The 13,431-nt window shown below is 39.6% G+C and overlaps 1 protein-coding gene across 3 annotated transcripts in view; it reads right to left on the bottom strand.

Moving 5' to 3' along the window:
- IL15 (interleukin 15) overlaps positions 1-13,431 on the bottom strand; it is a 134,975-nt gene that overhangs the window by 67,914 nt on the left and 53,630 nt on the right. The window contains exon 1 of one of the 3 annotated variants that reach the window (XM_058435832.1): positions 10,468-10,548. The exons of 1 other annotated variant lie outside the window; for it this stretch is intronic. The gene's annotated coding sequence lies outside the window, so the exon portion shown is untranslated. Of the gene's footprint in view, positions 1-9,980; positions 10,110-10,467; positions 10,549-13,431 lie in introns of those variants that run through there. One more of the 3 variants, XM_032172040.2, reaches the window with a different exon arrangement.

The raw sequence follows: 13,431 nt of genomic DNA, 5'->3' as shown, positions 1-13,431 counted from the left end.
CCCTGTGCTCTGCTCCTCCCACTCAATCAAGACCAGTCAAGTATTTAGGAAAGTCCCCGGCCCATATTAGACACTCAAAACTATTAACTGCTGAAGTGCCAAAATCAATTCAATGAATAAACAGAACCCTGGTAAATCAAATCTTCCTTGAAATTGGCTTGTCTTTCTATTCTCCATTCTATCTGCAGTACCCTACTACTTAGCATCCATTAATCCATTCATTCCCTTATTCATTTTTGCCTTAAATATTACTTTAAATACTCAAGCAAATATTCGTTGAGAGACTACCATATGCCTGGCACCAAGAGGTGATGGGAATATAGCAATGAATAAAATAACAAAACTACATGTTCTCTTGTGGTTCATATTCTAATGAAGGGAGATGTTAATAATCAAATAATTCAATAAAACATACAAGTCCATAGTCCCTTATATGAAAATATTAAATCAAAAAAGCTCTAAAAACTGAAAGTTTCTCCTTAATTCACTGATTAACAAAACACAAACTGAACTAACATTAGACTATGTGTAAGCTGTATTTATTCCCTTTTGAGGAAGTACCTGAATAAGCTTGGTTGATACATGATATATAGTAAACACACTATATTAATTTCCAAAATCTGAAAAATAATCTGAATTCCCAAACAGGGTTGGGACAGGGAGTGCTGGTGAGGCTGCAATTTGAAGTACATCAGTCAAGGATTACTTCATTGCAACAGGGATATTTGAGCCAAACCCCAAAGCAGATAGGGGAAGGGGGTGATATCTGAGAGAAAAGCATTCTAGGAAGAAGGAACAGCAAGGTAAAAGACTCTTAGACAAGAACATAGTAGTATGGTTGATGAATAGAAAAGGTGCCAGTGTAACTGACTCAGTGATTTAAGGGAAGAGTAGTAGATGGCAGGCATCAGGGGTACAAATCACTTAGAGACTTAATATCCACTGTAATAGAATTTGGCTTTTATTAGAGTGAGATGCGAGAACCATGGGGGGTTTGGAATAGAGGAATAGCATAACCTGATTAATATTTTAACAGGATTACCCTTTGTGGTAGATAATCTCCAAAGACAGCTGCCATCAATCAATGGCTTCCCCCCATGAACATGCATGACACTCTACTAATCAAGAGGTGGAATCTTTGTCCTCTCCCCTTCAATCTGGGTGGCCTTCTGACTTACTTTTCTCAAAAAAAAAAAAAAAACAAATGTTACAGTCTGGAAATTCCATATCCAAGTCTTAAGTGATTACAGCTCCAACTTCCTCTCTTATAGAAGTTGGCCAAGTTGTGAAGAGTCTGACAACCCTGAAATTATCATGCTGTGAGAAAGTCCAGTTTAGTCATGTGGAAAGACTAAGTGGAGGAGAACCAAGGAGTCCAGACAACAGCCAGAACTGAGGCTCTATATATGTGACTTAATGTCTGAGCCATCTCAGACATCCCTTGACCATTGAGTCATACCAGCTGAGGCCACAAACATTGCAGTGTAGAGACAAGTCATTCTCTTGAGCTTAAGAAAATAAAATGGTTCTTATTTTACGCCACTAAGTTTTGGGGTAGTTTATTATATGGAAATTAGTAATTGACATTGAAACTACTATGAGACTGAGTGGTGGGAAGACACCTGGAGAGAGGCAAGGACACTGTTAGTGAAGGCTAGAAATGCAGTGACGAAATAGTTCAACCTAAGACTTGCTAGATTGGAAAATAACACCTATTCTCATTCTTGCCTTTCCAGGCAGCAAAAGGTTCTCCAAGAAATAAGTAGTTTCAGGGCAAAGATCAAATCCAGGCTCTACTATTACATGTGCTCTCAGGGTGAAGATCAAATCAGGTGTGTGGCATGGAGGCCCTTCATTAAGAACTCTGAAAGATTTAAAATGGTGTCTCATAGACCTTGCCAACTAGTCAAAAGGCTTCTAAAAACGGTAAGGGCTTCTATGGCATCTTGACTTCCCAACAAATTAAAGTGGAACTTGTCTCAAGGATTTTCTGGTTATGTCTTTTATCTAACGGAGTGAATGAATCTCAATAAAATTCATAGAAAGCCCCCGAGATTTTAAATATCATTGAACTTAAAAACAAAAAGCAGTTAAACAAAAGTGATATACAAAAGGTCTCTAAATTATTAACCCTCTAACATCAGGAAGCAGGCTACGCCACTGCAAAGAATAGCAAAAATTATTTCTCATAGAAAAGAAAGAAAGAATGAGAAAAGGAGCCCAAAGTGCAAAAGGTAAAGTTAAAAGCCACAGAGAATCACTCCTAGGGAACAAATTTAAACCTTAATCAGGAACATGTACTGCTTCCAGAGCAAGAACTTGGGATATATGCCGGCTCTATTTAGACTTGTTATGAACTAGCGACTGTTATATGCCTTCTATTGTCTTGTTTTGAAATGGTATTTTTTAAAGCAATTGTCCTATTTTTGTTTTACCATTGTACATTAGGACAAGGGGAAGGTCACAGATAACCTATCTTCTTAGTTACAGGTTTCTGCACTCAAGAAACTACATCAGAGAAATATCATCCTCATCTGGAGATCCAGTTTAGAGACTTAAAGTCTGAGTTTGATGCCATAACGAGATAAGCTATGGGGGATCCTGAAAGTCAATAATTAGTTAAATGATAAAACTACTTGATACCAACATTATGTAAAGTCCAAGTTAGCCATGTATAGAGGTCACATAAAGAGAGATGGATGCCTGGCCAGCCATGAGCTTTCCAGCTATCCAAGCTGATGTTCTAGACATGTGAAGGAAGATGCCTTCTTGAATGTCTCATCTCCAGCAGCCTAGGAGGAGTCAAGCAGCCGAAAGTAGCCCAGATTACAAGATCACGATAAATAACAAATTATTGTTATTCAAGTCATTAAGTTCTGGGGGTGTTGTTTTGTTTTGTTCTTGTTTTATGGCTGTTGATCCTTTACACGCAGGGACAGGTAACTGAAACACTGCGGCTGCTATGTTGAGAACAGGCTGGGGTGGAGATAAGGGGACAAGCAGCAGGCACTTTTGCAATAATACTGTGAGACATGATAGCAACTTGAACCCAGGTGACAGCAGTGAAAAGAAAGGTGAGAAGAGATAGGATGTGGGGTATATTTTGAAGGCCTAGCTAAATAATTTGGTGGCAGATTCAACGTGGAATATGATATAAAGAGACGTTAAGGACAAATCCAAGATAGATTGATTGATTATCTATGGAACTAAGAGAATGAAATTGACATCAAGTAAGATGAGGAAGAAGGTGGGGCAAGCAGATATGGTAGTAAAGGTAGGAATCCAGTGAGTATTAGACATCCAATGAGAGACGGGTGAATAACAGATAAATAGACTGCTAAATGAGTCTGGAGTTCAGGGGAGAGGTCATGGCTAGATTCACATGTACATTTGTGAATCATCAATGTAAGAAGGGATTAAAAACCATGACACTAGATGAGATCACCAAGACAGAGAGTACAGATAGAGAACAGGCCTAAGGATTGTGCCCCCAGACTGCTATATTTACATGTTAGGGAAATTAGGAACTAGACAGAGACTGAAATTGTTGCTGGTAAGGTAAAAAGAGACTGAAATTGTTGCTGGTATGGTAAAAAGAAAATAAGGAGAAGGGGAGTGGCTTGGAAGCCACATGAAGAACTCTCAGGTCCTGCTGAAAGGGTACATAGGAAGGGACCCAAGAACTAACCACTGGATTTAATAAAAGGGATGTTCGTGGTACCTTTGACAAGTGTATTTCTAGTGGAGCAGTGGAGGTGACAGCCTGGCTGGTTCAGGAGAGAATGGAGAGAGGAAAACTGGAAACAGAGAATATAGTTAAGGTTGTAAGTTTTCCTGTAAAATGTGGGCAGAAAAAAAAACAGATATAGAAGTGAGCAGAAATGTGAGGAGAAAAACATGAGTCTTTTTTAAAAATGGCAGAAGTTATAGCACGACTACGTGATATTGGGAAAGACCCATAAGAGACAGAGAAAAAAAATGGTGACGAAACGAAAGAATGAATTACTAGAGTTATGTCCTTGAGCAGAAAATGAGAATGAAACTACACTCCTGAATCAACTGTGATGGATTTCTAGCTGGTTTCCTTATCTCTAATTGTCTTTTCTTCAATAAATTCTACCTCAAGCTAATTTCCCTAAAATACTATTTTCATTACAGTATTACAACATTGTTTTGCTATATTACTTATGTTTCCTACCTCTTTTACAGTTCTCCACTTAGCTGTCAAACACTTGAATGATGATTGACTCATGCTGAAGTCAATACAATAGACTCTGACCAACCCTCTGCTAAGCACATGAAGCACATTGTCCTTACTCAAAACGTAGGTGTAGAATCAGACACATAAAAATGAGTTTACAGACATTAAAGTTGTTATAAGGGAATGTAGACAGTACCAAATGAATTCATGTAAGGGAGAAAATAATTCTGCCTGGGCAGTAGGTGGGGACAGAAAAAGTTATAGAGGGTTAACATTTTGAGCAGGACCCATGAAAGCTGACAAAGAATGGCAAGTGTGTCTGGAACACTGAGGCAGGGTGACTGCAGCTGAGGCTAGAAGAGGAGACTTCACTGCAGAGGCTATCCAAGCCCTACTAGAGCTTATTTTGCACTAGTCCCCAGTGGGAAACCTCTACAGAAGCTAGCCCGGGCTCTTTACTGCTCCCCATCCCGCTCCCTGTACTTTGCTTTAAGCACAGTAACCCATGGTAATCCAGAAGCCAAAGGGAGGGTGTGGAAAAGAAGGCTGAACTATATATCCCAACCAAACAATACGCACCTCTGGCGTACCCTACAACTCTCCCAGGGGTTTGTGGACATATACGGTTCTAAAGGAACCGATTTCAAGATCCGTTACTTCCATAGGAGCCCCTTTTACCAGAGATATGCCTAATGTGTGCCCAAAGCAGGCAGATTTCTGGCAAGTTCTCCTTCCTCACTTCCTCTTTCATAATTACCCTTCTCCCACTTTAGGAAAAAAACGCCTATCTCTCCCTGTCCAGAATCTTAACATGTGCCTTGCCTCACCAGGGTGCCAAATAAAGGGGCAATTTGAAAAGTTGATATAAGAGACATCTTTCATCAAAGCATTGACATATCTACTTGTAGGATATATATTTCCAATATTGTTTTAGTTTTTTTTTTTTTCAAGAGCACGTTATTTATTATTATTATTATTATTCTCCAATACAGGTTTGGTTTTCAGAACTCCACAAAACATAGCGATATTCACACTTTTCAACAAAAATAATTTATATTCAAAACACTGATGCAAGAAATTTCCTTAGCACCTTTCTAAGTTTCTAGAAGCTGGAAAACCATATTGCGGCTTATTTTTTTTTTTTAATTATACTTTAAGTTCTATGGTACATGTGCATAACGTGCAGGTTTGTTACATATGTATACAGGCGCCATGTTGGTGTGCTGCACCCATCAATTCGTCATTTACATTAGGTATATCTCCTAATGCTATCCCTCCCTCCTACCCCCACCCCGTGACAGGCCCCAGTGTGTGATGTTCCCCTTCCTATATCCAAGTGTTCTCATTGTTCAATTCCCAACTATGAGTGAGAACATGCGGTGTTTGGCTTTTTGTCCTTGCAATAGTTTGCTGAGAATGATGGTTTCCAGCTTCATCCATGTTCCTACAAAGGACATGAACTCATCCTTTTTTATGGCTGCATAGTATTCCATGGTGTATATGTGCCACATTTTCTTAATGCAGTCTATCATTGATGGACATTTGGGTTGGTTCCAAGTCTTTGCTATTGTGAATAGTGCCGCAATAAACACACGTGTGCATGTGTCTTTATAGCAGCATGATTTATAATCCTTTGGGTATATATGTTTTAGTTTTATGCTTAATAATCACTTATCAAAAATTAATGGTTCATTTGATTAATTTTGTAATGATAGCGTTTTAAATAACATAAGCAAACATAATTTTCACAACAAAAATCCTCCAAATAAAAAATCAAGTTTTATGTACTTATTTTTGTTGCAGATGAGTCAGGAAATCAAATAACTTAAAAATAGAAAATCTTTAACAGTAAAATGTTCAATTAAGAAAAAATTATTTGATAATTTTAGAGGTCAGTGCTAACAGTGTGCAAGAACTACTTTGTCAAATTTCTATTAGAAGGTACATAAGCAAAATAGGAAGGAGGAGTAGCATTCAGTGATATAAGGGACCTAAGACCCTCTCTGGGCTCCTTTTGTGTGTCACAACGATAAGCAGAGCTTACCCCCACCACCACCCCCGTCAACCTTACAACCATCATATTTTCCTGTTCTAGAACCATTTTCAGTTTCAATTCCCTCATTTCACAAAATAATTTGTCACTTTCCTGATCTTATCTGTATCCTGTCAGCACTTGGAGGAACTATTAGCATTTAGAGAAGAAACAATTGTGTATTACATGCGGACTTTACAAAAATCCTTTTTTATATGGTCTACATAGAGTCTTCTGCCCCTGCAGTGGTATGAAACACTATAAAATAAATGCATACAAATACCCTGACTCTGGATGTGAAATGTGGACAAATAATATTAGTGAACTAACCTGAGATCAAAGAGCCTCTTTTTCTCCTCTTTCTGACTCCAGCACTAAACAACTTTTTTTTTGTTGTTTAAAAAAGGGCAATATTCTTTGACATAGGCAAATTAATAAATAGCATTAAATCACCCCAAATGATGACCAGGGTCCATTTCAAGGTAAGGATAGCAGCATTTTAGTTTTCAGTACACTGAACACCTGAGTTTTCTTAGAAGAGAATACATATGATATCCGAAAAGGAGCATTAACATTAGAATCAAGATAAATCTCAGTGCAGTGTCTGTCTTACCTAGATGTGTCCTAATACAAGTGAAACTCTGCATGCCTTTTTTTTTTTCTTTGTAAATTCAGGATAAAAATGCAATGGTTACTCAAATTCAATGAGGACATACAGATAAAGTGCCAGTATGGTGCCTGAAACACAGCAGAGGCTTCCTCTTTGAAACTTTCAAAACCACATTAGGTTCCTACTGGAATGGCACTGTTAATAGCAATAATTTATACTTCAGGCCTTCTGTCAAGATTTCTTAGCTACTTATGTTTACCTAGTCAATACAGTCTGGAAGCTGAGTAAAAATTAGCCCTTGTCTGCCCACAGCTGTTAACAAATAGTACAGTACAATATATACATACACACACATATAGGCACATATACAGTATATATACATATAGCCATATATGCACACATATAGACATATACTTGATAGTATTTAATTAGTGAAATTCACCATCAAATAGGTGTTAGTTAATACATTCCAGTACTCACTAAAATAATAATTTTTCCTTCAACTCCTCTATGGAATTTTTCCATCCAACCCATTCCTATAGGACAGCAGCAAGTATTTAAGCAATGTTCAGTGTCGGTAGTCTCATGCAGTTACTGTAATCAATGGGTAAGTAAATCAAAGAGCTAATATTGAGCAAAAGAAGTGGCTTCTTGCCAACCCTTCTACCATAACGCCTTCTGAAGAGAGGATGTCCCAAATAGTTAACTATATCATCTCCAGCTGTGATATTATGGGAAACTCTTCTTCTCTGACCTCTCCATGAATCCCAGACTTCTAGTTGTGTGTGAAGGGATACATAGATAGGCAGAGACAGATATCTAGATCAATCCACATTTGCCTACTATTTGTCAGACTCTTTCAGCAGAAAGTGATGCAAATTAGACAAATGTTTTCATTCAGGGACCATAAAGGAAATTTCTCCAATATACCAAACACATATTGATACTCAACTGAATATTATTTGATTATAAAGATAATCTTTAAAAATATAATAATGTCAATTGCACAAGTACCATACAAACATTACTTTAAAACCGGCATGCTACCATTACAACGCTGCCCGAAAATAAATAGGGATTGATTATCACTGTCAAATTGTAGGAAATATTTTCATGCAAATAATGCCATCCTCCATAAATACCAACAGTCTTAAACTTGTCTGAGTTGGAATTCCAACTCTACCACTTTCTAGCTCTGTGACCTTGAGAATTTCCTCAGCTGTAAAATATATTGCCTACCACATAAGTTTATTATGATGTTTTTTAAAAATACATCCTTAGAACAATGTCTGATACATAATAAGAACTCAACAATATTAGCTATTATTCATACTGTTTCTCATAACTTAAGTTATGGGTCTGAAGACAGAACTCTGTATTATGATTAGCTAACCTTCAGAAAAATAGTTAACACAATGAGCAGAACTCAACATTAAAATCCAGGAGAGATGGGGGGGGAAAGGACAGTAGTCTATATTTTTAAAAGATTTAAAACTGTTTTGGGTCAGAGACCCATTTAAAAAGCTGATCAAAGTTATAGATATTTTCCTGAGAAAAATCTGCAAGTACCCAGCATTTTAGGGCTCCTTTTCTAGCTATCCTGAAATCCATCAGAGGCAGCAAATCTGAGATGGAGTATCCCGTAGGCTTTAAAACCTTCCACTTCCAAAATCTATTTCAATAAACTTTAAACCACTGTTTTCTCCATCCCCCAAGGAAATTTATAAACATATATTTCATTGACAAACATTGTGCCTTGCAATATAGCTGTTGACACTGGCTACATTAATTTCATGGATTAAAACAAAAGAGCATCATTTTAATCACCAGTAGTCTGCAGGAAAATTCCATCCAGAACTATAGCTTCCAATCAGGTTCTGGAGTTGCCACTCCAAATCAGCAGGGAACAGTGAAAACAAAAGTATGGGAACACCCTGCCTATCAGAAGTTCCTTCTCTGTCACTGTTGCAAAGCAGATGATACTGCAGGAGAGACTCTTCTGATTGACTAAAATTCTGTGAGAAAACAGAAACATAAGGACACGCAACTAAGACAATCATGACAAACCTTAAGATCTCTATGATACTTGTTAACTTTAAGTAAAACTAGCTTTTTCTTCACTTTTTAAATCTAAATGGCTTTTGCTGTATTTTCAGTTCTTCTCTTTATATATCTTTATGTTCCTTCCCTTGTACCTCCTTGCTCTGTTGGCCACATTACTTAACACGAAAACAACAGGAGTTTAAAAACGTAACCTGTATTATATCTTTTTTATTCATTTCTGTATTTTTTGACAGGCTGGAGTGCAGTAGCAGATCATATAGCTCACTATAAACTGGAACTCCTGGTCTCAAGCTATCCTCTCACCTCAGCCTTCCAAAAGTGTATTGTATCTTGAGGCTTTCAGTAGAATGGTTCACCTTGTAACCTCTACATGGCAGGATGCGTAATCACCAGTTTATTCTGTAATACCTGAGCAGAAATTCAGTCTAGCTAATATGGCCTCTTTCACCACACTGACAAGATAAGGATGACGACCACTTAGTTGGCCACCACCAGTATCATAATATTAGATAGTAGTTTAAAAATATATAATGGAAACTAGCTGGTGACCACCACTTTACTTCCAGTTTTGAAATTGCTGACTCATCCTATTTAAGAATCTGTTGTAAGCATCATTTAAGAATTAGTTTGGTTTAGACATACTTTGAAGTCAACATAGTTTTTAATGCATGGAATTACATAAAGTCAAATGAACTGTATACCCTTGCAACATGCGGTCTTAATAACACTTGAAAAAATTGGCTGGATGTTCATTTAAAAGCCACCTTGAATAATGATTTGATTTCAGTGAAATTCGCTCGTATTTTTTCCAAGTTCCTTCGACATTCTAGATACACTATTGCTTCTCTAAGAGATAACTGGCTGGCGCAGAGTTGGAACCAATACAGACCCAGGCCTGACTGCCAAGCACTGACCATTCCTGCAAATGCCTCTCCCAGAAGACGTGTGCAAGCAAAGAAGAGGGCGATAATTTGATTTTGCAAAGGTAGGGATAGACGCACACGCACAGACATCTGCACCGGCCCACAAGGAGTTTGGGGCGGGAGCAGTTAGGAAGTGGGGAGCTGCAGTACCTTTTCTTGGCCTTCCTGAGCTTGACGGGGTGCAGAACTCAGCCCTCAGGGCTGCGGGACAGCGTCTTCTCAGAAACCGGCAGCTCAGCTGGGGCCGCCAGAGGCGCGTCCCTCACCCTCCCAGCTGAGCGCAGGGTGCCCGGCCCGCCTTGCGCTAGCCAGCAGCCTGGAACGCCGTAAGAGCGCAGCGCAGTAGGGAGTCGCACGCCAGGGACAAAGGGACCTGCGATCTGCGCTTCTCCGGAAGCGGGAGGATGGCGAGGAGAGCCTCGGAACTGTCATTAAAGTGTCATTAGGGGAAAAACCAAAAATTGAAGTTGCGGCTAAGTTTTCCCCATGAGAGGGCGGGGCAGCCCGGCCGGTTGGGTAGACCAGAGGGTAGCGCTGGAGCTGGGAGGAGCCCCGGGCGTAGGCTTTCGGGGAAAATTCCATTGCCCTTTCAACCACCACCACTCCCCTCCCAAGGCAGAGAAGCCGAGCTCTGTACCTCCATCGAGTCCTGGCTGCAGGGTGGGGGGCGACAGCCACTGCAGCCGGGAGGGTGCGGCCACCCAGTTCCCTCCCGGCGGGGCGCCGGACTTCGAAGGCAGTGAGCGAGTCAGCTGGGATTCCCCCGGGAGCCTTCCACCCGGATTCCCAAACCCCGGCGAAAAGGAAAGTGAAAGAGAAAGAGCCGGGAGCAGAGACGAAGACAAACACCTCCCGCGGAGACTGGGGGTGGGGCGGGTGGCGGCGGCTCCTGGATGACTGACGGCCCCAGGTGTCACTGCTTCCCGGACTGTTTCCGTCCCTGCCGGGGCCTGGGGCGCAGAACCTGCAGTGCGAGCGCAAGGACATCGAGGAGCCCCAGCCCCGCCTTGCAGGAACACCAGCCACCGGTCTCCTCCTCTACCTGCTGGGACACCTGCAGAGAAGGCACAAGGACACTGGACGGAGCCCACCAGCCGCATCCCAAGCGACGGGCACCATGTGGGAAGCTTCCGCAGCTGAACCTGGAGACCCGGGCTGGGCTGGCGCGCATCCAAGTTGTCCAGAGGAAAGGGAAAAGGATGTCGGATCCGAATGCTGGGCGGCTGCTCTAGACGGGCCTCTTGGTCCCAGCACAGGCTGGAAGAAGGAAAGTTTGAAGTCCAACTAGGGGAAATGTTGGAAGAAGACATCAGGGTGGCAGCTTTGTGCAAGACAGTTGGTACAGGGAGTGAACTTACAGCAGTGAGCCTCTCTGCGGATCACTTTTCCAGTCTATTGTATAGTCCAGTGTAAAATATCACACATGGTCCCATTTGATGGAAGCGTGAGATGTTGTTCTTGTAGTATTTTTACATTGGAGGAAGGAACTGAGTTGAGGCTGAGTGATTTGCATGCCATAAAGGCAGTAGCAAAGACCTCACGCTCCGTTTTGAAAGTACTTTGCAGAATCTTGCACTCCTGTGAATCACTGAAAATCCCTCTTGTACGGTGCTTTCCAAATTTTCAGAGTCACGGTTCAGAGAAAATGATAAGTCTTCCTGGAGCTCAGTTTAATTTAGTTTAAAATTTAATTATGTTTTTTAATTACATAAATATGATAAATATCAAATAGAAAAATAATAGAAATTATTCACTTTCCATGTATATAAAGTCCCGTATAATTTCATATTTTTATGAAAAAAATTGAGTTTATTTTCATTAACTCAATTTTTCGATATCAGTTTTATATTTGAAATAATTACTGATCGATTTTTTGATGAGAATTACTTCAAACTCTAGATAGTCTCCATTAACAAAATAAGTGAGGCATAAAAATGCAAAAACAGTTTTTACAACCATTCAAAATTTCACCATAGTTGGAAATTATATTTAAGAATATGAAGCAATCATCCGTTTCTGTTCATGACGATGTCATGTTGAATTTTCTTGTGATGATGTCAATGGATTTCAAGACCAGTCAGAATTTTTCGTAGCAATACGTTGAAGCTCTGATTTGCAGAATGAGCATGCATTGGGAGAGCAAGACTGCAGCTGGATTGGATCCCATCACAAGGATACAGCAGCCACGGAAGGACACATATGCATATGTGTGAAGATAGAGAATAGGGATGAACAAGTATATCATGTGCCCCAACCTCATTTTGGACTGCTGCAGAGCTTCCTGGACTCCTGCCGTGTAAACTCCTCTAGCACCTCCTTCAGCTCCTTTAATGGATACTGTGTTCTCTACAGCTGGTGAAGGAAGCAGGTGTCCAGACAATAAGACACCTCAGAGGCCACACTCAGCACCACCTAGCAGAGCTCGATATCAGATATTGCTGCTGCCAGAGGACATATCATCACATCTCAGATCCTGTCTCTCTTGGACTGCTCACAAAGTCTATAGAAAGTTGCTCTCAGCTGGTGCTCACTAGCCTGTGGGCTTCAGCTTTGTTAGCTATCTGCAGGACTCAGGGACATCAGTATCTGACTGCATACTTTTAATACATTGAGACCACCAAGAATGTTCTGAGCTACTAGAGAGTTTTCACCACACTATGAAATTGATGGAAAGTTTACTTGTAGGGTGAACTTTAAGGAATAATCTGAATATGTAACAGTAAGAAAATTGGTCTACAACTATTTATTGGGTTTCAAATATAGTAGGTTCTAGAATAAGATGGACTGAATGATATATGAAGCATTTTGTCAGAGTAGGGAGATGAAAAACATAAATAACAACAAAGTACGATAAAAAATTATTATAGTCATAAGATATGCTTTGCTCTACTATTTGCCTCCCAAATATGTTGGTCAAATTTGTTTTCATAAATACAGATATTTTAAAAGTATTTTTAATTAGTTATGAGTGCCTGCAGTTCAATGAAGTTGGGTTTGCAGCATAATTTGTTTTTGTTGCATTGCACTCAAAAAGAAAAGTCTAATGTATGCAACTTGTGTTTTCAGTTGCCACAGGCTGTTTGGCAAAATATTGAAAATTACTCATACCAATGAACAAGTAATTCTGCTGCATAAATTAAAAGCAAAGATAAAGATTGATGAAATAATTTGAAACTGTCTTAAGATAACTAATAATATTACAACGTAGAAAGAAGTGGAAATCAACTAAACCTCACAGAAGTGATCATAATAATCTTCTTGAATTCAAATAATTAACAATAAAATTATAGTTTAATAAATTTTTAATATCTTTTTTCAAAGACAATGTCAATTGGGTAATCGTCTTTAAAATAAATTACTAATAAATGTTCTCTAGATTTTGTGATTACATGGAAGAAGTTACAAGTTATTTCATCTGATTTAGTGTTCAAAGTCCATGACTGTGGCCTTATTTATGGTTTCCCTAAGATTTAAACCACCCATCAAGAACAAGTTGATCCCTTGCTCTTTGGAAAACATGGCCTGCCTGGGTCCTCTACGTTTCCATTTGGGGTAAAGCATGCTGAAATGCAGCATTACCTCGAAGTTGCTTCTCACATTT

This window comes from Hylobates moloch, unplaced genomic scaffold (assembly GCF_009828535.3).
Source record: "Hylobates moloch isolate HMO894 unplaced genomic scaffold, HMol_V3 SCAFFOLD_3, whole genome shotgun sequence".
Lineage (NCBI taxonomy): Eukaryota > Metazoa > Chordata > Mammalia > Primates > Hylobatidae > Hylobates > Hylobates moloch.
The sequence above is the reverse complement of the archived record's forward strand: the minus strand, read 5'-3'. Positions and strand labels throughout refer to the sequence as shown.